This window comes from Eumetopias jubatus, unplaced genomic scaffold (assembly GCF_037043125.1).
Source record: "Eumetopias jubatus isolate StellerSeaLion01/CBP00866 unplaced genomic scaffold, mEumJub1_p1.0 scaffold_3, whole genome shotgun sequence".
NCBI classification, from domain to species: Eukaryota; Metazoa; Chordata; class Mammalia; order Carnivora; family Otariidae; genus Eumetopias; species Eumetopias jubatus.
In genome coordinates, this window is record NW_028274809.1 from 92,930,726 (window position 1) to 92,955,403 (window position 24,678).

The following is a 24,678-nucleotide window of genomic DNA, read 5'->3' on the forward strand; positions in this document are numbered from 1 at the left end:
ACCGAGTGGCTCTGAGTGACCTCATCACAGGACTAGAGTCACACTTTCTGGTAAGAATTCAAAGGTTAGGAATTTGTGTCCCCAGATAGGCTCATCCCCCCCACCCAAAAAAAAGCCATGGGGAATTGGTCCATCCTTGCATGTCTTGAACTGATTTCAGACACAGTGTTGTTGTTGTCATTGTTCTCAGAGAGCAGCCCAGCACCCCCAGTCTCTCTCGGCATGTTCCTAGGACAGTAGGACAGCCATCAACAACAGCCAAGGGCAGCCAGGCAGAATCTCTCCTGGCCTCCTCAGCTGCCCTCCAGAACTACTGATCAGGTAGGGTGGCCCTAAAGACACCCACTGTACATCCTTGCCTTAACCCCATCCTCATTTCCCACCATCAACGTCTGGTTCACGGTGCTACATATAACTAAGATCTCCAAGAACATAACCAACTGAAGCGTTGCCCCTTTTTCCGGTTGTTTTCACATGGTTTTGTTCTATGAGTCCAGACAAGGGGGAGGGTGGAGGCAGAGAGGTGATCTTGGATGCCCACGGAGCACATTCATTTCCAATGACGCTTCTGCTGCCCACTCCTAAACCCACCCACAGAAGCAAACAGAGACTGGAGCCCGAGTTCTACCAAACAGCCATGGGCATTTCACATGCACAGGTGATTCACCCACCCCAGTGCCTGCACAGTCATCTTAATAGCCCATGACCTCATTTTAATTGAAACCCATCCATGGTTGTAAAATGGACTTGGGAAAAGTGGTTCAATTCCACTCCCTTTCTTGTTCCTGCCTCCAAGAAGAGTGTCTGTGCTGGTGAGTGGTAGTGGGTCAGGTGAGCGGTCATCACCAGGACAAGCAGATCACATCTCCAGGTGGTCTTAACTGCTAAGCAACATGTGGGGACCCAGGAGAGACTCAGAACTGGCCACAAATGATAGATCACTACTTCGCTGAATAATTAAAAACCACATTTTATTATCTGAGCTCAGAAATGATGACAGTATTTTATTTGTATTGGTTGCTGTACAGTCTTACACGCAGCTACATATATATATATAGACATATGGATAAATTTTAATTGCCTACCCATGTTCTGCCTTATTACAAAAGAATTTGAGGTGGCTATAAGCTATATACAGTACAAAAGAATATTTTAAAAAAGAGTAATGAAACAACCCAAATGTCCTTTATCTCATAAACAGATTTTTTAAAAATTGGCATTATCTATTACAATGGAATATTATTTAGCCATAAAAAGGAATGGAGCTCAGATACTCACTACCATATGAATGAGCCTTGAAAGCATTGTGCTAAGTGACAGTAAGGCATAAAAAGCTGCATATTGTATGATTCCATTTATAGGAAATTTCCAGAATAGGAAAATCCATACAGACAGAAAGCAGATTAGTGGTTGCCAGGGGTTGTAGGGAAGGGGACAGGGGAAGTGACCACTTAATGTATAAGGGGTTTCTTCTTCAGAATGGTGAAAATGTTCTGGAATTAGATAGTGGTGATGGTTGCATAACATTGTGAATGTACTAAAAGCCATTGAGTTGAACATTTTAAAGCGGTTAAAATGGCAAATTTGGGGGCACCTGGGTGGCTCAGTTAGTTAAGCAGCCAACTCTTGATTTTGGTTCAGGTCATGATCTCAGGATCATGGGATCCTGCCCTGCATCGGGCTCTGTGCTCCACGGGGAGTCTGCTCAAGATTCTCTCTCTGCCTCTCCCTCTGCCCTTTCCCACTCTCTAAAAATAAATAAATAAATAAATTTTTTTTAAAAAATGGCAAATTTTGTGTTATGTGAATTTTACCTCAAAAAAAATTTTTTTAATAGTAATGAAGCATGGGAGAAAACAAAGGAAAGAGATTACTATGGAACCTGGGAGTTGGAGTAGTTACTGTTATACATGCAAACCATAGCTGCTAGGGATGGGTCACCAATTTAGCTATGATTCCCAGAAGAGAGATCAGAAGGAGAAACCAGTCAATCAGTTAGGTGAGTCCCATATCCCACAGGGTAAGAGCAAACCAGTCAGTGAGGAGAAGCCCAGGTCTCCCAGCACTGAGACACGAGAACACTGCTCCCTGGGTCAGCAGAGGGGAAGAAGCTCTGTGGTCTGGCAGCCTGGGTCCTGCCCAGCAGCCCTTCAGCATAAACAGCTGGAGTCTCATGCACTGTCTGTTAACATCTCTCAGTGTGGGCTAAAGGCAAATGCCAAAGCACCTTTCAACCAAGACATGCCCTTTCTAAATATCTATGTGCTGAAGCTTCAGTCCTTTGGACTGTCCTTAAGGCCAATGTTTCTCAAAGGATCTTTTTATCTTTCTCTTCCCTGTATTTTTAAATATATATTTCTACTGTGTATACCTTTAGACCACTTAGAATCCAGCATTAGTAGCGCTTGGAGTGTTTATTAAAATGCAGATTCTAGGGGTGCCTGGGTGGCAGTCAGTTAGGCATCTGCCTTTAGCTCAGGTCATGATCCCAGGGTCCTGGGATGGAGCCCCGCATCAGGCTTCCTGCTCAGAGGGGAGTCGGCTTCTCCCTCTCCCTCTTCCCACTCATGCGGCTTTCTGTCTCATTCTGTCTCTCTCAAACAAATAAATAAAATTTTTTAAAAATGCAGATTCTAGGACCTTATGCTAAACTAATGCAAATTCAAAGTCTTTGAGGATAGGGCCCATGATTAGGCAGTTTCATAAACTCCCAGATAATTTTTATGGACAATCAAGTCTGAGAGCCTCCACTTTGGTTCCTGAGGGCCCTGAAGGAGGCCACACTACACAGGCAGCCAGAAGGAGCTATGGTATGTCTTTTTCCTCCTTACCCCAACTCCTACCTCTAGCCATCCAAAATCTCTAAATCCTGTGTAGCAATGGGGCCACTTACGTGAAAAGCAGTCAAGCAGGAGTCTCCAGCAGCTCTCCCCTGAGAGACAGGAAGGTGTTGATAAGATCACTCACATCTTAGAGATGAGTTCTCCAGGGAAGAAGACCTCACTGAGTAAAAGAAGCCATGTCTCCTTACTCCCAGTCTGGGCCCTTCTCCTCACAGGAGCAGATGATTTAATGCAATGTCCCAACACTCTCTTCCCAGGTCTGAGCTAAGCCTAAAGCCATGTGTACAACTGTGCTGGACAGCTCCAGCCAGAGGTCCCCAGGGCACCTCAAACCCAACAGGCCCCAAATTGGCCTATATCCTTCCATTGTCTTTAAGAGCAGAATGGATTGAATCTCCAGACCCTGTATTCCTTCTGTTCCTTCATTTAGTCTCTCCAAGTGCTTCTTAAATGCCAAGAGGTAAAGGTTTATATACACAATATCAGGTAAACAGTACATTGGGGATTTAAGGGATCTATTAAGGGTAATTTTTACTCGGTTGATTTTTGCTACCATTGAACTTCAGAAACTAATGCACAGGTGATGTAACTCCTCTGTACTTATTTCCATTTGTAGCACTTACCACTTATGAATGACTTTTTCTCCCTGGCTAAATTCTGAGTCCAAGGCAAGGGGTTCCCCCTCCTTGAAATAACTTGTTTCTTTTTCCTTTTTTTAAAGATTTTATTTATTTATCTTTATTTTAGAGAGAGAGTGTGTGTATGAGTGGGAGGAGGGGGGGGCAGAGGGAGAGGGAGAGAGAGAATCTCAAGCAGACTCCACACTGAGCGTGGAACCCAATGTGGGGCTCTGACATCATGACCTGAGCCAAAACCAAGAGTTGGATATTTAACTAAGACACCCAGGTGCTCCGGAAATAACTTCTTTCTATTCTCTGCCCTTTTTTCTATTGAGTGTATCTTTTCTTATTGATTCATAAGTGCTTTTTTACATATCATGGATATTAACCTGGTAATTGGAATATATAGTGCTATTTTCTCTTACTCTATTAATTTTAATGTTGTTTGGACAATCTTTCTCTACATCAGAGTTTTGTTATTATTTCTAATGCCATCAAATCCGTCCATCTTTTCATTCTTATATCTCCAGTGTCTGTAACAGTGCCTGGCACATAGTTCTCAATAGACATCTATGGGTTGGACAAAACAAATAAGCAAATCTGTACTGATGGGAGACTTTCAAATATCACTGAGGAAATTCTCGTGTTTGAAGGTAGAAGTCTGGGGGAGAAGGGCTTTGCTAATACTAAAGTGTTGTGTTGAAATTTTTTTTCTCATGAGCTCATGGGCAGCTATGACCTACTTTCTCTTTTCACACAGCCTCAGCTTGCAGGAAAGGTACAGACTAGGAGAATGCCCACTGTCTGACACAACTCTTTTCTCCCTGCACCACTTGCCCATGGCTCCCCCATTGTAGAGAGCAAAATGGAGTCTCTCGTGTCAAGCAGGAACCTGTGTCAAGCAGGGGCCTGGGTCAAGCAGGGGCCCGGTCAAGCAATGACGCAAGCAGTTAAGGTACTGCCGCTAGGAGATATCGCCGGGGCCAAAGTCAGCTGACACCCAGAACTGGGATAACAAGCAGAACAGAGATCTGCAGATACCCAAAACTGATGAAATTCCTTTAAAAAGGGAAGGATTTGGGTAGCAAATTGTCAGACTCTTCAGACATGACCCCTCTATGTCTGACCACTTAAAAAAGGCAACTGCTGCCAAAGGCTCTGCCCGATGGATCTCCAAACAGAACCGAGAGCCTTCTCTGCATGAACATCAGAAGCAGTAAGTGGCGAGGCCCTATCTCAACTGCACGCCCCCAGACTGACATCGTGTTGGGTTCGTTCACTTCCTGCGCCCTTCTGTTATCTTGTTTGTTGTGTGGCTGGTCTCTGTCCTGCTCTGTATGCTGCGTAAGAAGCCAAGTTTAAATCCCATGGTGACTTGTCATTGAGTTTGGAATCCTGAACCTGCTTTATCATTGTGATTTAACTTTGCTTTATGATTGAATAAAGCCGCCATTGTGGAAAGACAAAACTCGTGTGTGAGCCTTCATAGTGTGCTCATGACACACATCAACTAAAGAGAACAAATGAAATTGCTCAGGTCGGGTGGAAGAGGCTGAGTGTCCTCCCTGCCTCCCAGTATCTTGGGAATCAACAGCTGCTCTGCACTCAGGACAAGTTACCATCCACTGATATGCAATCAAATGCTAGAACATACCAGATGACCCTGGCCACAAGCCTGGACAGGATTCCTGCTAAACCTCTGTGGTTATTTCAGACCATCCTAACTCCTTCCAGCTTTCCCTTGGGTTCCCTGCCCCTAAGGTTGTGGGTGGAGAAGAATCCCAGCCAGATTTTGCCAGAGCATTTTTCTCCCCTGGGTCAAAAGAGGGTTTTCTCTCAGGTTTTATACATTTTTCATTTAAAAGTTATTCCACTTAACACAGTGAAACCTTACTCCCCAGGGGAATAGAAAAATAAGCCACCTAAATCCTATTCAATAAGTTAAATTTTGGAATAAGATAAATATCTGAGGGGCCTTAAAAAGACCATTGTATTCCAGCAAACTGCCATTTCCTTACCTGGAGGATGGCTCTGAATTCAGAAAGCCTGAAGCTCTGATGAAGGGGTGAAGCTGTGGTAAGAGAAGCCTATTACTAGATTCACCATTTATCTAGCCCTGTTATGTGCCAAGTTCCAGTCAAAGGCTCCATCCTCTAGTTTATCTTTTTAGCAATCTTTCAGGGTTGGTGTCTCTATCCCCATTTCCCAAAGACCTCACCCTTGACCCTTTTTCACCAAGACTGCATAGCTACCTCCCTCCCATGCCCCAGCTGGACGGATGGGCTGGGTCAGAGGAGCCAAAATACTATCTTGGTTCCATCCTTCTGGACTTGCAACATGGCTTTAGGCAAGTAGTACCTCCTTCAGCATCATTCTTGCCATCTCTGTCTTTGACTTTTCCACCTTCTTTCTAGGATGGTGTGTAGATCAACAGTAAAACTAGAGGCTGCTCTCTACTGACTAACCTACCAGTGGTTCCACACACGGTATATGTGTTACATAATTTAATCCTATAAATTCAATACTATTTTTTATTAAGTAGGCTCTACACCCAGCATGGAGGCTTGAACTCACAAACCTGAGATCAAGAACTGAGCTGAGACCAAGAATTGGACACTTAACCGACTGAGCCACCCAGGTGCCCCTTGATACTATTATTAACTGTGTTTTACAGGAAGGGAAGGTTCACGAACTTGCTTAACCCACCAACTCAGAATCCTGTGTTCTTGACCAAAATCTAAGCCAGACAACAGTTAGAAAGAACAGAAAAGCAGCCTTGACTTCTTTAAGCCAAAGTCTGCATCCATGAAACTTTGAGCTGACATTTTCCCAAAGGGCCTGCCTCTGCAAGTCCTGATCAGGCTTTGCTCACGGAAGCACTTTGAAAGTCTCAAGCTGTTAAAAAAAAGAAAAAGCCATCGATCTCAGAGAGTCACTGAAAATTCCAGAAGTTTCCTTAGGGTGCAAAGGGCAAGAGAGAGCCATCTGTTTTAATTAATTAATTAGTAGAGAAATCTTCTAATTGATTTGATTCAGGATAATATGAAGGTGCTTCACTGAAATGCCTGGGTGTTTGTAAGCCCTTGTACAGAGCCTAGTCCTGAAAGGCTCACTGGGGTGTAAGTTTTCTCTTTTAAACGTGAACTAGAGGACAGCCTAAGGATGTTGCATTTGGTGGTCGCAGGTTAGTTTTTCTGTCTTGGGGGGTTGTGGTGGCAGGTTTTGTTTGTTCTGTTTTTTAAGTTTCTCCTGAAGCTTGTGTTTCTAGATGGCTATCTCCTGAGCAGTCGAGCAAATGGACAAACACATTAGAGCAAAAACAAACATTTACATAGGCGGGGAAGTTCTTTCTCCCAAGTCCTAATTCACAGGACTGTAACCATTTAGGGATTAAAACAAGCTGGCTTTTTTTTTTTTTTTCCTGAGGAGAGTGGATTCTTTCCAGAATTCCCATACTTTAGAGAACAGGAGCAAACTTTGATGACAGGATTCTTTCTTCTCTCTCCACAAATGAAAACCCAATTCAGATGAGCAATGCACAATGTAACTGTTCACAGCCTCATCATGCTCCGGCAAATGAATCCCAACAATTAGCCTCTTCTTTTCCATTAGACTATGTCCTTGAATTCCAGAAAGCTGGTATGGGAGCCAACCATATACATATAATTTTTTTTAGATTAATCTAGCTGGGCTCTAGCCAGTCACTACCCTGGGAGATTAATTATTCCCTCTTCTCTTAAATCAAACAGCCCATGTAGATCTAAAATTATGGAAAGTTTAGGCTAAAATGCTCCTTAGGCATCATCCAGTCCAGTGTTTTCAAACTGAACAATTAGGGGATCAGGAAGTCAATATAAAGGGTTATGATCAGCATTTTTTAAAAATAGAAAACAGGGAATTTCACATAGTAATGGTAATTCTTGTTTCATAAAACTATTGTTTCAGTTATGTCTATAGTTCTGAGGGTCACAATGTAAAACTGGGGACACTTCTTGCTGTGGTTCCTGGCCTAAAAAGTTTGAAAACTGTTGACCAATCTTCTGGTATTACAGATGGGGAAAGTGAGGCCCCAGGAGGGACAGTGACTTATCCAGGGTTTGGTATAGACCAAGGTGGAATGCAGTCCTTCTCCACTCCCTTCCTAACATGCTGACTCCCCCTGGCTCCCTCCCACTGGTTAGCACACAAATCAGCATACATTAAGTCCTGCCTGGCATTGTGTGTGTCAACATATGGTTCCATTTAGGCAGCAGCCCCTTGAAGACCCAATGACACCCAGTCTTTTTGTCACCCCACAACACTAAACACAGTGCAGAACTCCTGGCAGGTATTGAATATTCACTTGGTAAATCACTGAGGTGCGCAGAGAATAGCTCAGGAAAGAAAAAAAGGTAAGAAAATACTCAGGAAAGGAGAAGAGCTCCATGGGAAGGGCCACCATGTTTGTGAGTTCCTGAACACCACTGACAATGATTCTAACAATAACCATTTACCAGCTCCTGTCTTCCCAGGTACTGGGCTGAGCTTTAAGGATAACATACTTCATTCAGTCCTCACAAGAAGCTAGTGGGATGCTCTTATCAAGGACCTACAGAGGTTTAGGAACTTGGCCAAGGTCATTTGGTTAGCCAAGATTCAACCCCAAACAACTGGGCTTCAGATTCCATGATCTTAACTGCTCCCCTCCACTCCTCTGAGAAATAGCAAACAAAGTCTTCATAGAATGCCAGCTATTGCAACAATGATTAGGTGTTTAATCAATTTGCTGCAAGATTAAATGCATGGATAAAGGAAGAAGGATCCACTCTAGCTTACTGAGAGGCTAAAGGCTAGAGCAGAGAACTGCTAGAGCAGAACAGAGCAAGTCTAGCCTGGACAAACAGCCTATCACAGGTTACACCTTTCTCAAAAGGCGGTGTTGACGTCCCTGGAATGCAGATTGTAGGAGACTTTCCCATCTCTCCTTCCACCCTCCTGCTGTTGCCCATTGTGTCTGCCATTGCTAACAGAAGCAAAAGGAGCAACCACATTCTCAGTCTGGGGGCCTGGGGTATGGGTTTGTAATCCAGTGAAGAAGTGTGATGGGCCTATTCCCCAAACCAAGGCTTCTCCAAAATTCCTGTTTAAAAAAAAAAATAATGTGAGTTTGAGCTGTGGATGAAAAAACTGACTCAGCTTTTCATCAGCTCGGACTCCAGGGGTTGTCAAAGGCAGAGTGTCAAGTTCAAACATACAGCTAAAATAAAGGAGAAAAAGAAAAGAAAAGCCCGTTCCTGGGAGAGAGCCTTGTCTTTCTATACTTCACTGTCAGGGAGGCAAATCTGGTTTGGTTATTCTTTTTTTTTTTTTTTAACTCCCCTTAAGAAATTCTCAATATGATTGGCAAGAAGTCAGGAATAACAAGATAGAGTGGTGATGTAAATGCCTGTGGAAACAGTGGGTTCTTTGTGCTGACCCTGTCTAAGAAGTCACAAAGTGGGAAGAAAAGCTGGGATTTGGGCTTTGATGCAGAGCCCTTGCATGTAAAATTTACAGTATCCTTCCTATCGGAAATGCTTAAATACTTTCCCTACAGGTATTTACAATCTGTGTCAACATTTGGCTGACTCCTGGCTATTTTCTCCTTTAATTCACATTAACTACTTAAAGGAAAACTCCAGGGCAGTATTTGAGCAGCACATTACATTAAAACAAAGGATAAATCACCAAAGAAACATTGGAGGGTCTGGAATGCAATCATCATCTAAGAAAAAAAAAATTATTCTTCACAAATACAAAACAATGGCAAGACATTGACAAGGATCTAGAAAACGGAGAAAACTAGTCCAGGCAAAACTCCATTTGAAACCACAATACTCCTCTCTTTAAAACTTCCAAAGCTCTGACATTCCATTGATCTGTCCCATTTCCAATTTAGGGTCCCTTTAATAATCATAATAGACAGAATCCTTCCCTGTGTCTAACTTAATCTTTCTAACTGCAGTTTAATTTGAATTGTTTTATGTCTTGTGCTCAACAGAAAGAGAAACACTATGTATTTATATCTTATGATATCCCAAGCTTCTGGGGTCCTTGTCTGGAAGTAGCCTCAAGACTCCTATTTTATCTTAAGAATTTTGTACTCTATACCAATATTATCCATGTTTGTTTCCATATGAAGTACTATTTGAACTGTCATCAAGTTAAATGGATCCACTGGGAAAATAACACTGTGTTTATCCAATTGTTGGGAGTAGCCCCAGCTCACTGGCCTGTATCCCCATTAATAAGCCCAGCTCTGGATAAAGTCTCTATCCTTTACAATGTTTTTAGCAGCGAGTAACAGCACATCCAATTTAAAGTAGCCTAAACAGTGACAAAAATGTATTACTGCACATAAAATACTCCAGAGGTGGATGGTTCAACGTTGTTTCTGTGCCTCAAAAATGTCATCAAGGGCCCAGGTTCTTGGCAGCTTTCCATACTGCCGGTCTCAGAATGTATGCTGGGTAGCACATTTGGTTTGTCCTCTCATGCACACAAGATGGGTGTCATGGTTAAGGCATTCTAAATGAACACAACAACATCTGGCTGACGAAAATGAATGCTCCCTCTCATGAGCCATGCTTAATTAGGGAAGAAAATGTTTCCCCAAAGTTCCCCAAGAAACTTTTTCTCAAGTTCCATTGGCCATAATTGAGCCATATGCCTGTGTCCCCCCAAGACTTGTTTGTGTTTTGAATGCTTGTGTCCCCCGCAAAACTTCTATGTTGAAATTCTAACCCCCAAGGTGATGGTGCTAGGGGGTGGGGCCTTTGGGAGGTGACTGGGTCAAGGCACAGCCTCCATGAATGGGATGATTGGTCTAAAAGTGGCCTGAGAAAGCTGCCTCCCCACCACCACCCCCATCCACCATGGGAGCACACAGTGAGAGGGCACTGTCAATGAGGAAGCAGGCTCTTACCAGATAGCAAAGCTGCCAGTGCCATGATCTTAGACTTTCCAGCCCCCAGAACTGTGAGAAGTAAATGGCTGTTGTTTATAAGCCCCCCACTCTGTGGCATTCTGTTATAGCAGCCAGAACAGACTAAGACAGTAGTGCCTAAGCCTTAGTTGTAAGGAACACTGGAAAATGGAAAATCTGACATTTTCAAACACTTCTATAGCAGAAGGTAAGTTCTGCCAGCAAGGAAGTAGATGGAGTAGGGACCTCATACATCCCCCTCTGGACAGGCAACCAGAAGGACCTGCCACAAAGCCCTCATTCCCAATGGCCCAGTCCTCATGACAGGGAGCTAGGTTCAACCACTTTGAATGAACAAGTTTCTCAAGGGATCCAAGCAAATAGCCCTAGGAACTATGGTTTTCTTATTTTTATAACATTTCTTTACCTTCTTTCAGTCCTTTCTGACACACTACTTCTGTCTCCCTGTGCCCTTTTTTTTACCTGGCAGTATGGTCACAAGGTGCTCTTAGAACAACTAGGGTCCCCTCTTCTGTCACTGGATCGAGGCCTAGCTTCATTGGTGCAGCCTTTGTTCCAAATCAAGTTCACAAACTCAAATGCCTCCACATGCATATTTCTGTACACCTATATTTTCCTACCATAGAGAAATCAAAGGAAAGTTCAAGAATAAATAACAAATGATATTTAACCTCAGTGTTGGGGATCAACAGGGAACGGTGGGGAGTGTGACAAACTGACAAATCACATCCCCTTCTAATGGGGATAGTAAAGTGTTGACATAAAATGAATATAGACACAGGATTTCCAGATAATCCTACTTTTCTACAGAAGTCAGAAATCAAGATTCTTTTTTCCGAAAAATATATAAATGTCAGCTCAGGTTTTTTTTAAATAATATGCAAGCCAAACACAATATGGGCATGTCCACTCAAGAGTTTGCTCTCCATTCTTCCATCAGAGCCTATCCTTCTCCCTAGTGGACTTGCTAGGTCTAGCAAGGCCTCTTCACATTATGGCTTTTCTTGATTACTGACCCTCCCCATGACCCAGTTATTCATTCCTGGATAACTGCAGTCCATAGTATCTCTAGCCACGAAGGAATTCTCAGTACTTCAACATCCCTATTGACAACACATCGGACCTCTTGACTCCATAGTCCCTGCATTGCAGCCCCATTTTACATTGGCATTTCTGGGCTGTTTCCCTGTTCAGTGCCCAGCTGAGGCCTCTCCCTTCTGACAGCATCCTTCCACCATGGCATCAGCTCTTCACTACCACCAAGACCTCTCTGGACTCAACCCCTCTGCCTTCCCCTTGTGTGGCTGTCAGCGGCGCAGGCAACGGGAGCAACCTATTTCCCATCCTTCTGTAACCACCTGCTGGGTCCAAACATCAGGTCCCAGGCCTAGATCCATCGCCTCACCCAGTTCTGTGTTCTGTAGTTCTGATTTAGGGCTGGGGCTGTTGCTGGACATCACCAGGCACCATGAACTTGGTCCACTATTAATCCACTCTGTCTTACTTCCACTGAGCCCTTGCTTCCTCTTACTGCTGCTATCCCACAGTGACTCCTCCAAACATTGGTCCCTCTCATCGAGTCCCCAGGCTACCCAGCAGACAATGAAAATGACAATGATATGCATGGGCTGTCTGTTGAGAGCCTGCATGTTCTGGGTATTTTACAGTATCTGTTTGAGTCAGCTCTTCAAATTAGATACCATCCCCATTTATAGATGTAGTAACTGATGTATCACTGGAAATACACAGATTGCCCAAGATCAGATGGTGCATGTTCCAGAAAGGAACATATCTATGCTACTTGTCTCCAAAGCCTCACCCTTTGCCCACTGAACCACTTCTGCCAGTCTCCCTCTCTCCTCAGCCTCCATGATTGCTCCCTTCTCTGTATCTCAGAGGAAGAGTGGTCCCTCCTACCTGGGGCTAACAGCCACTCTATGCCCATCATTGCCTCTTCTGTACTCCCTTCCCATCTTCTAATGGTTCTTGGATTTTTCAATTTCTTCCTTGCTCCTCAACACTGCCCTGAGTCCCGCCCTGCTGTATACTTCCCCTCTGTCACAGCCAGGAATGGAGCTCCCTGTCCCAGAAAAGCTTTCACTTATTTCCATACCTCTCTCTGCTATGTTTCTCCTTCTTTGTCTTCATCAATCTAGCTCGTTCCTAAACTAATTCAAGCTAAAGTGTTAATGGATGCTATCCCTTCCAAAGACTTTAATAGAAGCCTTTGAAAATTTACCCACAGAAAGAAGAACTTGGAGAGAAGGAAAGTTTAAGGACATGACTTTTGAGTTAGGAAGTAATGGCCTAAATGAGTGGGGCCATGGCGTCTCTTGTATTATGGAGAGAGAGAGGGAGCCCCTGCTGGACCACAAACAAAGGACTCATCCCACTTTCTTCCCAACATGCCCCAGATTTTGATCCTCACAACAACCTATTTGAAATAAGTGTGATGAGCCCTTCTTTTTTTTTTTTAAGATTTTATTTATTTATTTGACACACACAGAGAGAGAGAGAGAGAGAGAGCACAAGCAGGGGGAGCGGCAGGCTGAGGGGAGAAGCAGGCTTCCTGCATGAGCAGGGAGCCCGATGTGGGGCTCGATCCCAGGACTCCGGAATCATGACCTGAGCCAAAGGCAACGGTTTAACCAACTGAGCCACCCAGGCGCCCCTGATGAGCCCTTCTTTACAGCTTAGGAGACTAAAGGCCCGGAGAGGTTAAGAGAGTGGCCCAAAGTCACACAGCTTGGTAGCCATATAGCTGGGATTTAAACCTGGGTCACCTGATTTCACAGTCCCTGATCTTTTCATAAAACGAAATGATTTCACTGGGAAGGTCAAGGTTGTAGGACTGCAATGCTAAAGCAGACACACAGGACACACAGCACCTCACCCCTCTCTTCTGAGTTCTACATGTGACTCCTAGCACCCCTCCTTCCCAGACCGGTCTCGGAGGACAAATGGCAGTCATTTAAGGGTATGACTGGAGCTTGTATTCTCCTCCAGATTTCTCTCTCTTCCTTCCTGGATACAAACCCTTCTAGGTGGTACCTAGTTCTTTGGTTACCAAAGCTGGAAAGATCCATGGGAAGGGATCCAAAAGAATGTGGCTAGCATGATTCAGTCTGAGAGAAGACAGAGGCCTTATGGGTTGTGTGGGCTATATAGGCCCATGTGAAATGTTTGTTCTGGGTACTATTTGAGCATTTTCATGTGGGCCTAACTTCTTAAAATCCTACCTGCCCAAGGGCTAACAAATGATCCCAGGGTTCATTTAGCCCATGGGATGGTTAAAATTACCAGAGCTAAGTCAGGAATCCTCTAAGGAAGCTTTTTTTTTTTTTTTTTTAACGACCATGTAGCAACTCAGCAGAATCTGTTTTCATACAGCCTGAAAAACAGAAAGTCAGAAATGTTCTTACCATCAGAACATGTGTTTTTACACTAAAAGCAGAAGCAGATCACACAGGTGTTGGAGCAATGCTCCTATTTCAAGTTCATACAGATGACACCCCTGATAAGACCTAGGTAAGAAACCCAGGATATCTGCTCTGAAATAATGCTGCTGCGAAGCCTGGGGCTATTAACAAGAGAAGCAGAAGGAAGAAAAGATCCTCAATTGTACCAGCAAACTTTCAAGGCTCCTGCCAGGGTCCTCCAGCTCAGCTCCGGAGCCTTTGTCGGAGGCTCATTGTTAAAACAGGGTAGCTCCCCTCGCAAAGGAATCTGCTTCCCTGGAAGGTTGTCACCAGCTATTGTTTTGATGTTTCTTCATTGGCAGTGTTTAGGGGAGGAAACAGCCCTCTCCTTTATGGCACCAATTCATTAGACATATTGGCCTCTTTTCCCCCAGGCTCTGGAATGATTTGCCATTTATGAAATGTCCTCTCTTCAAACTGTGCAAATCCCAAGTTATTCATTTGAAGTTCATGACCCCTTTTCCCTCTTTAGGTTCCCAGCTCTCTCCCTCTCCCACTGGTGACTCCGCTGCTGGGCAGGAACAGAGCGGCCGAGCGGCCCAGGCATCAGACTTCCCAGTCTTCCTCCTCCCCCGCAAAGGAGGTCCAACTGTTCCAGCAAATAACCCAAAGCCGTTTGCTGCCCCCCAACCCCCACCCCGCTCACTACCCGGCTCCTCTCCCATTCCCATATTAAGGAAACAATGAAGTGAACACACCAGGATATTCTGGGGCAGACAGTGATCTCCAGCAATAAATTACTTCCTCACTTAGTGACTTTTATGGGTCAGGGAAACCATATGGCCCATGCAGCCGGCTCCAGGTCAACTCCAGCAAATTCGATGCTCGTTTGTCTCACCCTGATCATATTAAAAGACAGTGGGGTGCCCAATCCTAAAGTTTTTCATCACCCCTACTCCCCAAATGCATGCAATTCACTCTTAATGACCAAGCTGCCTGCCTTTCTTGCTCTGCTGACCCCCTTCTCAGCCTACTGACTCTCATGCTTGGTTGGTGGTATCTGGTTCTCCCTCTGCTGGCATCTTTCCAGGACAGCCTGGTTTGGGGGGGGGGGGGGAATAGTCCTTTAGGATTTATGGCCCTGACTGATGTACTTCTCCACATCTTTATCCTGCCTTTTCATCATCTTGGTGACAGAATTATGTAGTATATGTTGCCTCTAGTACAAATTTACCAAATTAGGCAGGGAGAGGCTGACCTAAGTCCACTCACCCCTGTTCTCACCCCGGGGCTGTGGGTGTCTTGGGGGCCCACCCCTTTATGACACAGCATTGACTAGGACATCCTTTCCAAGCCCACTGCCACTTAGAATGCACTGAGGCTGTCCTTCTCAAAATGGGGGCACAGATCCCCGCTGGGCGGCAGTGAGGGGTGAGTAGGATGGGTGGGGCCCACATGAAGGCCCCGGTTAAACTAGACATTTCCTACTGGCCTATCAGATAGAGAGAAGAGGGCTGAAAGTAATTTACCTGGGAGGTCATTCAAAACATCCTCACATGAAAAGAGGCCTGAATTTACCATAGACTGGAAAGCAAAAACTTGATAGGTTTAGACAAATTGATTTCTCGTTTGCAGGAGGCCACTGTGGGTCATTACTGTCCCCTAGACTTCCACCCTCAGGATAATTTCTCCCCTTCTGTTCCCAAAAGTATTGTGGTGAAAAGTATGAGAACTGGACTAGGTGGAGACTCTGAGAGCTATTCACAAAAATAATAATAGTTATTACTGCTTTCTCTGAGATGATTTTTCTCAAGCAATGTTATCATTATATTCTGTGGATGGATTAATAATAATAATTAAGTTCCTGCTCTGTGCCTTCTCAAAGAAGGTATGATTATTCCATTTTACGGTTTATAGATGAGCAAACAGAAACTCAGGGAAATTAAATGATTTACCTGAAGTCTTTTAATTAGTAATGGAAGAAGCAGGATATGAACTAGTATTATCTGACCCCCAAATTGACTTCTTATTACAGTACAAAAGAAAATGGTCAAACTTTAAAAACAAACAAACAAAAACCTTAAATATCCAAAAAGTTCAGTATTAAAAACTACAATCTACCATTTACTGGGGACTGACCATGTGGTAGACATTATTCCAAGTATTGTAGATATCTCATATAGTCACAACAACCTTGGGAATTAGGGACTCTTATACTCATTCTATAGACGAGGAGGGAACTGGGACAGGGAGTAACATTTCATGAGGAAAGGAACTGTATCTGTTTCGTTCACCCTTTATCATGACATTATCGTGGCATATAAGAGGCAATAGCTGAGTGAATTATTTGAATGCTACGGTCACAAAATACCTAATTTAATATTAATCAGGCCATTAGGGGTGAGGTCAACCATATTGTCTGTCTTGTTCATAATGTGATGCTAGTATCTAGCATAGTTTTGGCACATGAGTTGAATGAATAAATCTTATATTCACATAATTTTAAATTTATTATGAATATATGCAATATGTGACATCAGCCTGTTTAGCATTAGGTACATATATAAGGTGAAATATTAATCAGAACTTTCTGGTTGCAAATTACAGAAATCGTAACAAACCAAGATAAAAGAAAAAGAAGGGTGAAGGAAGGGAAGAAGGAAGAAATTGGCACCTGTAACAACAAAGTTCAGAGATGGACTTCAGGTAGGACTGTCTCCAGGAGCTCAATCAACAGCACTTATCAGTTCAATTTTCCTTTCATAGACTCTTCTACACGGTGGCCAGATGCTCTAGGTTGTATCATCCTCAAAGCTAATGCTGGCAAAGTACCTCTTTCTCTTTAGTTCTAGCACAAGTTCCAGGAAGAACTCAGATTATACCAGCCAGTGTCACAAGTCTGTCCCTGAACTCATCACTGAAGCTAAGGGAATTGTGGGTGCTCTGCTTAGAGAGGCCTCTCTCCTCTGGAAGGGAACGAAAGGTCACTTTTCTTGCCAAGCTACGTGGAATAAGTTCCCTCCAAAAAACAAGTTTTGGTTATTAGAAGAAATGGGAAAGGGAAACCATGTTGAGCAAAAGCTCTGGCTGCCACATTGGCAAGCAAAGGTCCCACTTCCCTTCAAGGGTTCTGAGGCCCGAGGAGTGAAACTACTGAATCCACAGATTTCTTCCTATTACTTTCTTTCAGCCTGGATCTGGGCTTCCTGGGGATGCAACCCTGAGGACTAAAGCACCTTCAGGCAAGCCCCTTTCTAGTCCCCTCTCAGCCCCAGGCCCACCCCTACAGACTCCGAAATAGGGTTCTTCCCGTGGTGTACCATGTTGGTGTGTAATGTAATTATACTGGACAGGGGAGAGGAGCCATCCTTATAGCCGGAGACCAGGCCCTCCAACCCATGGCTCATCTGTCTTACTCACATTTATGCTCAATTCCCCAGCTTTGTGCTCCAGATGCATGTTGTTTCCTTCTCTGATGCCATTTTTCAGCCCTTTATAATGGGCCTTCCCCTGTTACGTGCCAAGTGCAAATCTAAGTGTGCAAGAGCATCAATCATGGTCTGGCAATGGGGATGAAAGATGGCCTCAATTCTCACTCATCATCACAAAATCAGTAATGTGTGCAGAAAAGTCAGGCCCATTTATGAGAGGCTATGATCTGTAACAGACCAAATGATACATTTCCAAGTGTTCCTGCAGGGCAGCCAGGAAAAGGAGCAGAGCCACGGAGCCCACTTCAGCACTGGGTCCTCTTCCACATTAGTGGACTCTGACAACCACAACAACACTTAGTACTTCAATTGCACAACTTTTAAATCGTGGGGTAAAGCAGGCTTAATTTTACTTTCAGTGATGCAAGAACCTTCAGAGTTACTTCCAAATCTCTGATGCACTCTCTGATGAGGAAACTGCTTATCGGGGCTTACAATCCTGGCCCAGGGAGTTTTTTTGTTTTGTTTTGTTTTTAAAGATTTTATTTATGTATTTATTTATTTGACAGAGAGATACACAGAGAGAGAGGGAACACAAGCAGGGGGAGTGGGAGAGAGAGAAGCAGGCTTCCCCCTGAGCAGGGAGCCCAATGTGGGGCTCGATCACAGGACCCTGGGATCATGACCTGAGCCGAAGGCAGACCCTTAATGACTGAGCCACCCAGATGCCCCCCAAAGAGTTTTTAAAAATGGTACAAAGCATCCTGTCCAGCAGCTGCAAACTGATAGCCCCTAGGCTGATTATGATTCATATGCATGTTTTGTTGGGTTCCGGTAGTACTTACAAATTAGAAAATTTCACCTTGAAGATATCCAGAGTCCTGGGGCGCCTGGGTAGCTCAGTGGGTTGAGCGTCTGACTCTTGATCTCAGCTCAGGTCTTGATCTCAAGGTCTTGAATTCAAGCCCTGTGTTGGACTCCACACTGGGCATGGAGCCTACTTAAAAAAGAAATCTAGAGTCCTCATTTATCATAAAATTCAGATGAGGGCGCCTGGGTGGCTCAGTTGGTTAAGCGACTGCCTTCAGCTCAGGTCATGATCCTGGAGTCCCGGGATCGAGTCCCACATCGGGCTCCCTGCTCGGCGGGGAGTCTGCTTCTCCCTCTGACCCTCTTCCCTCTTGTGCTCTCTATCTCTCATTCTCTCTCTCTAATAAATAAATAAAATCTTTAAAAAAAAAAATTCAGAAGATGAGACCAACTAGGCCCACGATCCAGCATGGTAGCCATCAGCAGAGGCAGAAGCTGTAGCTACTCCATGTAGAAAGGTGGAAACTCACTAGTTCTCCGAAATCCTCACCACTCCCTATTGTATTCCATCTGCATTACCCACTGCAACCCTCATAGGCATTTAATTCTGCAGCTCCTGACTATCTGCACCTCTCTTTTCATGGCAGATTCCAAGGAGGCCCAAAATGGTGAAATGGCTTGCCCAATTCAGACTAAAATTCTGTTTGTTGTTATTTTTAACAATATGCTGATTTTGTTCTACTTTAAAAATTATTATACAGTAAAACTGCTTTTGTCTACAGTTGTATGAATTTGAACACATGTATAAATTCATATAATCCTCACCAGAATCAGGGCATAAAATAGTGATTACCCCAAAAACCTGTTTCATGCTGCCTCTTTCTCGTCACTCCCTCTTGTCATTCCTAACCCCCAACAACCACCCATCTGTTCTCCATCACCATAGTTTTGTCTTTCAAGCCTATCGGAAAAGTGAAGTCACACATTATGTAACCTTTTAATACAGGCTCCTTTGATGTGGCATAATACCTGTGTCATTTGAGGTTTTGGTGTATCTGTAGTTCATTCCTGTTTATTACTGTGTGGTGTTCCTCTGTATGGATGTACCACAGTTTATCTGAAGACTGAAATTCTTGATTTGAAGTTCAGAGGGATTGTTTGAGGGGTGGGGCAGTGGGGTGCTGCTTCCAATTGGCTGGTAAGAGCCAACCGTTAACTTTTCAGAAATTGTGCCAGCCAGTTGCTAAACATAGCCATGAGAAGTTAAATTAAAAGTAAAGGAACTAAATACTCAAAATTCATCACTTTTTAATTATGTTACTAGATTTTACTATTATCTAAGATCATGAGGTTATTTCATCTATTGTATCTCTATGGTGGGAATACTATATAGTGATGGGCAACTTCCCAAACTCCCATTCGGTCTCTTCATGTTGTTGCCATTAAATCTGTCAGATGAAACTATTTACACTATGGAAATCTGCAGGTGCTACAAATCAGGTGCCTGACTCCATCCTCCCTACTTCCCCCCTTCCCACTTCAGTCCCTCCTCCCTTCCTTCCCTCCTTCCTTCCCCTTTTCCTTCCTTCCTTCCCCCCTTCCTTCTCTTCCTTCCTTCCTTCCCCCTTCCTTCTCTTCCTTCCTTCCTTCCTCCCTCCTTCCTTCCCCTTTTCCTTCCTTCCTTCCCCCTCCCTTCTCTTCCTTCCTTCCTTCCTTCCCCCTCCCTTCTCTTCCCTCCTTCCTTCCTTCCCCCTTCCTTCTCTTCCTTCCTTCCTTCCTTCCTTCCTTCCTTCCTTCCTTCCTTCCCCCCTCCCCCCCTTCCTCCCTTCCTTTCTTCTTCCAGAGAGCAGCTGTCAAATTTACTAGCACACCATGGGGCGGGGAAAGTTGGGAAGAGCCTGGATCTTCCCTACAGCAGAGACTTCACCCATTGTCCTCACTGATTCTCGCCCCACCCCGGCCCTGCCCCAGCTTTCCTTATGGATTCTAGTTGGGTCAAAGCATGTCCCCTTGGGGCACTAAACCTGATAAAAGCCTGACATACTGCAGCTGGCCCAAAAGCCGCCAGAAGCAGTATGTGCAGTGGGAAGTGCCCTGAGCTGGAGTGCAGATGCTTGGTTGTTGCTCTGCCTCACAGCGGCATGGAGTGTGATTCTTTTTTCCTACCAACCCAGCTTTTGCCACAGCATGAACCCCCCCTGGTAAGTGCTCCTAACCAAACCCACTGCTCATCTAACTCCTCCCTGAACTAGACCACCTCAATGAAAGGAAGGAGCTAGGTGGACTTAGAGTTTGCAGAGCCCTGGGTTCAAAGGCACACCTCAGGGATCACCAGGAGGAGGAGGCGGGGAGGGGAGGATGGGGGTGCCTCTGGACCCCTCACCTCCCCACTTCAATCAAAGCCCCTTCACTTTTATGTTTCACTTTAATGTTTTATAGATGAGGGGTCACTGTAAGATTTCCTTTGAAAAAAGGTTTCTGCTGCTAAAAGAAAGTAAAAACTCTTTGAACATTAGTGTTTAGCCCTAAAGAATCCCTCATCTGAACTACATACAGCAAGAGCCTCCTAAATGGTCTTCCCATTTCCACTCTCGCCGCCTCCCTTCTTCACTCCCCCACAACCCCTCTCCCCACACACAACAGCAGCCACAGTGATCCTCCTGTTAAAATGCAAATCAAATCATGTCACTTTTCTCCTCAAAACTCAGCCATTTTCCCTTAGCAGTCAGGATAAAATCTAAAGTCATCAACATGCCCCATAAGATTCCACAGGGGCTGGCCCCGAGCTCTCCCTCTGACCTCACCTTCTCACCACCACATTTAGCACACACCCAACCTCTGTGCTTTTCCTCACAGGCACCAGGCATGGTTCAAGCACATTCCCACCCCAGGACCTTTGCATAGCTTTCTGGAATGCTCTTCCTCCCTCAAAGATATAGCCAAATGTCATGATCAGTGAAGCTTTCCCAAATCCTCCTGTCAAAGCTGCTTCTTTTCACTATAGCCCTTTCTCCCTCTCCTTAACCTAAAATATGCATTTTATGATTTAAAAACTAGGCCGTGTTTGTTTTGGAAGCTGGAGAAAATATGAAAAAATATAAATAAGAAAACAAAAATAATTCATTACCATAAGCCCAGAGATAAAAACTAGTATTTTGCTATATTTCTTTCTAGTATTTTCCTTTTCCCCTCTTTTGGTTTTATTCTTCTTCAGAGTTAATCGTGTACAAAGTTAAATAACCAACTAGATCTATTATGAAAAGCAGCCATTTCCTACCTCTTCCATACCCCCTACTCAAGCCAACCACTTTCAACAACTGTAACTGATTTTTTTTTTTTTTTTTTTGGTTATTGCTTCCAAATCCAGAACAAAACAAAACAGAACCAAAACACTTCTAGGCATTATCTCTTGATTTTCTACTATGGAAGGTGAGGATTTTGACCCTCTTCCCTCTGCTCTCACACAGGAGCACACAATTTCCACCCCTCTGCATTCTTAATATATAGAATTTACAGATTGGTCAACAGTCAGCGTTACTTAACCATGACTATGAAAATGTAATGAATCATATAATATTATATTATTACTTTTTCTTTACAATTATTTCTGTTTGCCTGGAATTACTCATTTTATAGTTTCCTATTTTACTGTTTCCTTAGTTCTGTGTCCTTATCACTAAAAAAAGCCAAACTTCACCAGTGACCTAAATGTTCTCAACAGGCATTCAAATACATTACGTATCCCATCATTTTAATTTCTTGGAGCACTATCCTCCCTTTACCTTCTGACATGGTCCAGACTAAAATGGTTTCCCTGGGGTGCCTGGGTGGCTCAGTCAGTTAAGCGTCTGCCTTTAGCTCAGGTCATAATTCCAGGGCCCTGGGGTCTGGGTCCCTGCTCGGCGGGGAGTCTGCCTCTCCCTCTGCCCCTCCCCCTCGCTCATTCTCTCTCTCTCTCTCTCTCTCAATAAATAAATAAACTCCTCAAAAAATAATAATAAAACGGTTTCCCTGTATCTGTGGGACATTGCTGACTTCTAGAATTTCTCTTCACTACCATCCTAGGCACCCTCTGTTTCCCAACTCTGACATCTTTGTTTTTTCTTGGTTTATTCTGTCATTTTGGTGGAGCATATGCTCTGAAAGCTTCCCAGGCAAGGCTGCATGGAAGACACATTCCTTTTTTAATTTATTAAAAAAAATTTTTTGAGACCTTGCACTTCTGAAAATGCTTTTGCTTCTGCCCTCACAGCTCATTGATAATTTGGCCGGAAGTAGAATTCTAGGTCTGAAATCATTTTCCTTCAGAATTTGGAAGACATTGCTCCATTGTATTCCAGCTCCCAAAGTTTCTCAATAGAAACCATTCTAATTAATGATCCTTTGTAAGTGACATGTTTTTGCTGTCTGGGTTTTAAGCCCTTCAGCTTAGTGTTCTGAAACTTCATGATGCTGTGAGTGTGGGACCATCTCCACCCCTTGTGCAATTGTGATGGGCACTTGGTGGCCTTTTCAATCCGGAAACTCACATTTTTTCAAGTCTAGGAGTTTGTATTGAATTCCTTCTTTGCCAGTCCTCCCCCTCTTTTGTCGTCTCTCTTCTCTTTCTCAAATCCCCGTTATTTGGACCTCCTGGGCTACTCTTCTAATTTTCTCCCCTTTTCTCCCCTACTTATCCACCCCCTTTTTTTTTATTCTACTTTTTTGAGAGGTTTCTTCAACTTTCCAATTATTCTACTACGTTTTTCATTTTTGCCAACATATGTTTAATTTCCAACTGCTTTTTGTCCCCTGAATATTACTTTTTTTTTTTAAGTAGCATCCTGTTCTTATTCCCAAGTTGCAATATCTTTTATCTCTTTAAGCACTTAATGAGTTTTCTCCCTTTCTCTCCCTCTCTCTTATAAGTTTTCTTCTTCCTACATAGTCTGTTTCCTCCAGGTTGCTTTTTCCCATGCATTTGGTTTTCGTTTGGTCTTTCTTAAGAGAACCTGTCCTCAGATGTCTGGTAATCCTTGGCCATCTGCTTCTCTGAGGAAAAGGGAACAAAATGCTGATTGATAGCTCTGAATAGACAGGTGGGGTTTGCTGACTACAGAGTTTCACTCTATGGTGTGATCAGGTTGCACTATTTGGTTGGAAAACTCCAATATCAGTGTCTTTAGGTCTTACTCTCTTGAAATGGTCAGGCTCTCCAGAGAGCATTTCTCCAAACTCCTGCTGGAGGGTATAGGCCTGGCTGCCATCATTCTTGGAGAAAGAGGGCCTCAGCATCCAGTATACATATACTCACTTAATCCTCTGATTTGTGTCCGCCATCCTCAACAGGGCAGGAAGTCATCTCCAGAGAATATGGTTCCATCATCCTGCCAGAGGGGTCTGGTTCTCTGTGGAAAAGACAAGAGGGTCTGGAGAGCTGACTCCAAACTGGTGATCTTTATTTTATTTTCTGTTTCCTACACACACACAGACACACAGACACACAGACACACAGACACACACACACACACACACACACACACACACACACTATTCCAGATTCACCTGGCATACCACTTCCTGCACATTGGGAGGTGATGCATGCAAACTGGGTTGGTTCTCAGCTTTCTCTGCCCACTGAGGATGTAAACTCAAGTTTGCCTTCCAGCTTCCCCCCGCCCCAGTCCTGTCACCTCCTTGTCCCTTTGTCTTATCCATGAGTATCTATGCCTTAAAAAGTGCCTTTGTTTCATTCTGTGGGGTCTCAGGAGGGAGTAAAAGCAGATGCATTTTCAATCTGACATCTGTATCCAACAGCCCATCATCTCCGTCTCCTTATCTTCCCTCACTACAGTATGAGCTCCATGATGGCAAGAACTGGTATGTTATGGTCACCCCTGTATCCTTGGCTCCTAGAAGAGTGTCTGACACATACTAGATGCTCAATACTTGATGAATAAATGGGTACATGTAAGAAGGAAAGAAGATCCTTCCAGCTCTACTTTTATTTTGTACGTTTTGCCTCCTTTCCCAAATTTATTCTAACTTTCCTTCTCTTGAGCCATGTCCCTTTAACCTAAAGACTTCGCACTTCACTGTTTACCAACCTTTATTCTTTCCTGGCAGTTTTTTCTTTTTTCTGGCTCACTGCTACCTCTCCTCTCTCTTGCTACTACCTGGCATCGACTTCAGTGTCAATTTCCATGAGGGAGACTGAATTTTCACTCTGTAGAGCACACCGGCTACATTTGTAGGAGCTAAGGAAACACAAAGAGAGAGACTTGGTTCCTGTCTTCTCTGAATAAACATAATTTAACTAAGTCTCCTTTAAAAATTAAGATTCCTTTTGAGACTCTAATTCAAGCTAGGTTTAAAAAGAAAAACGCAAAGGAACATCAAATTACCAGAGAGCCAGGAGCAGATGGGTTAATGAGAAAAGATTTGGGGATGGGGACTTTGAGGGATTATTGGGAGGGAAAGAGGACGAAGCTCCTAGACAAAGAAAAGCCAAATGAACCCTCAAGAGTACTCACGTTCACGCTTATCCTTCCAACGCCTCCTCCTCTCCTTCGTCCCTTGGTAAAAACCAGGGCTCAATTGAAAAGGAAGAAA

The 24,678-nt window shown here is 43.9% G+C and overlaps 1 long non-coding RNA gene across 1 annotated transcript in view; it reads right to left on the bottom strand.

Moving 5' to 3' along the window:
• The window catches only part of LOC148164720 (uncharacterized), a 110,040-nt gene extending 85,813 nt beyond the window's left edge, over positions 1 to 24,227 (bottom strand). Inside the window, exons 1-2 of the long non-coding RNA XR_015767933.1 lie at positions 24,174 to 24,227; positions 23,381 to 23,474 (exon numbers count right to left, since the gene is read on the bottom strand). This is a non-coding gene — a long non-coding RNA (uncharacterized LOC148164720). The remainder of the gene's footprint in view (positions 1 to 23,380; positions 23,475 to 24,173) is intronic.
• Positions 24,228 to 24,678: the final 451 nt, after the last annotated feature.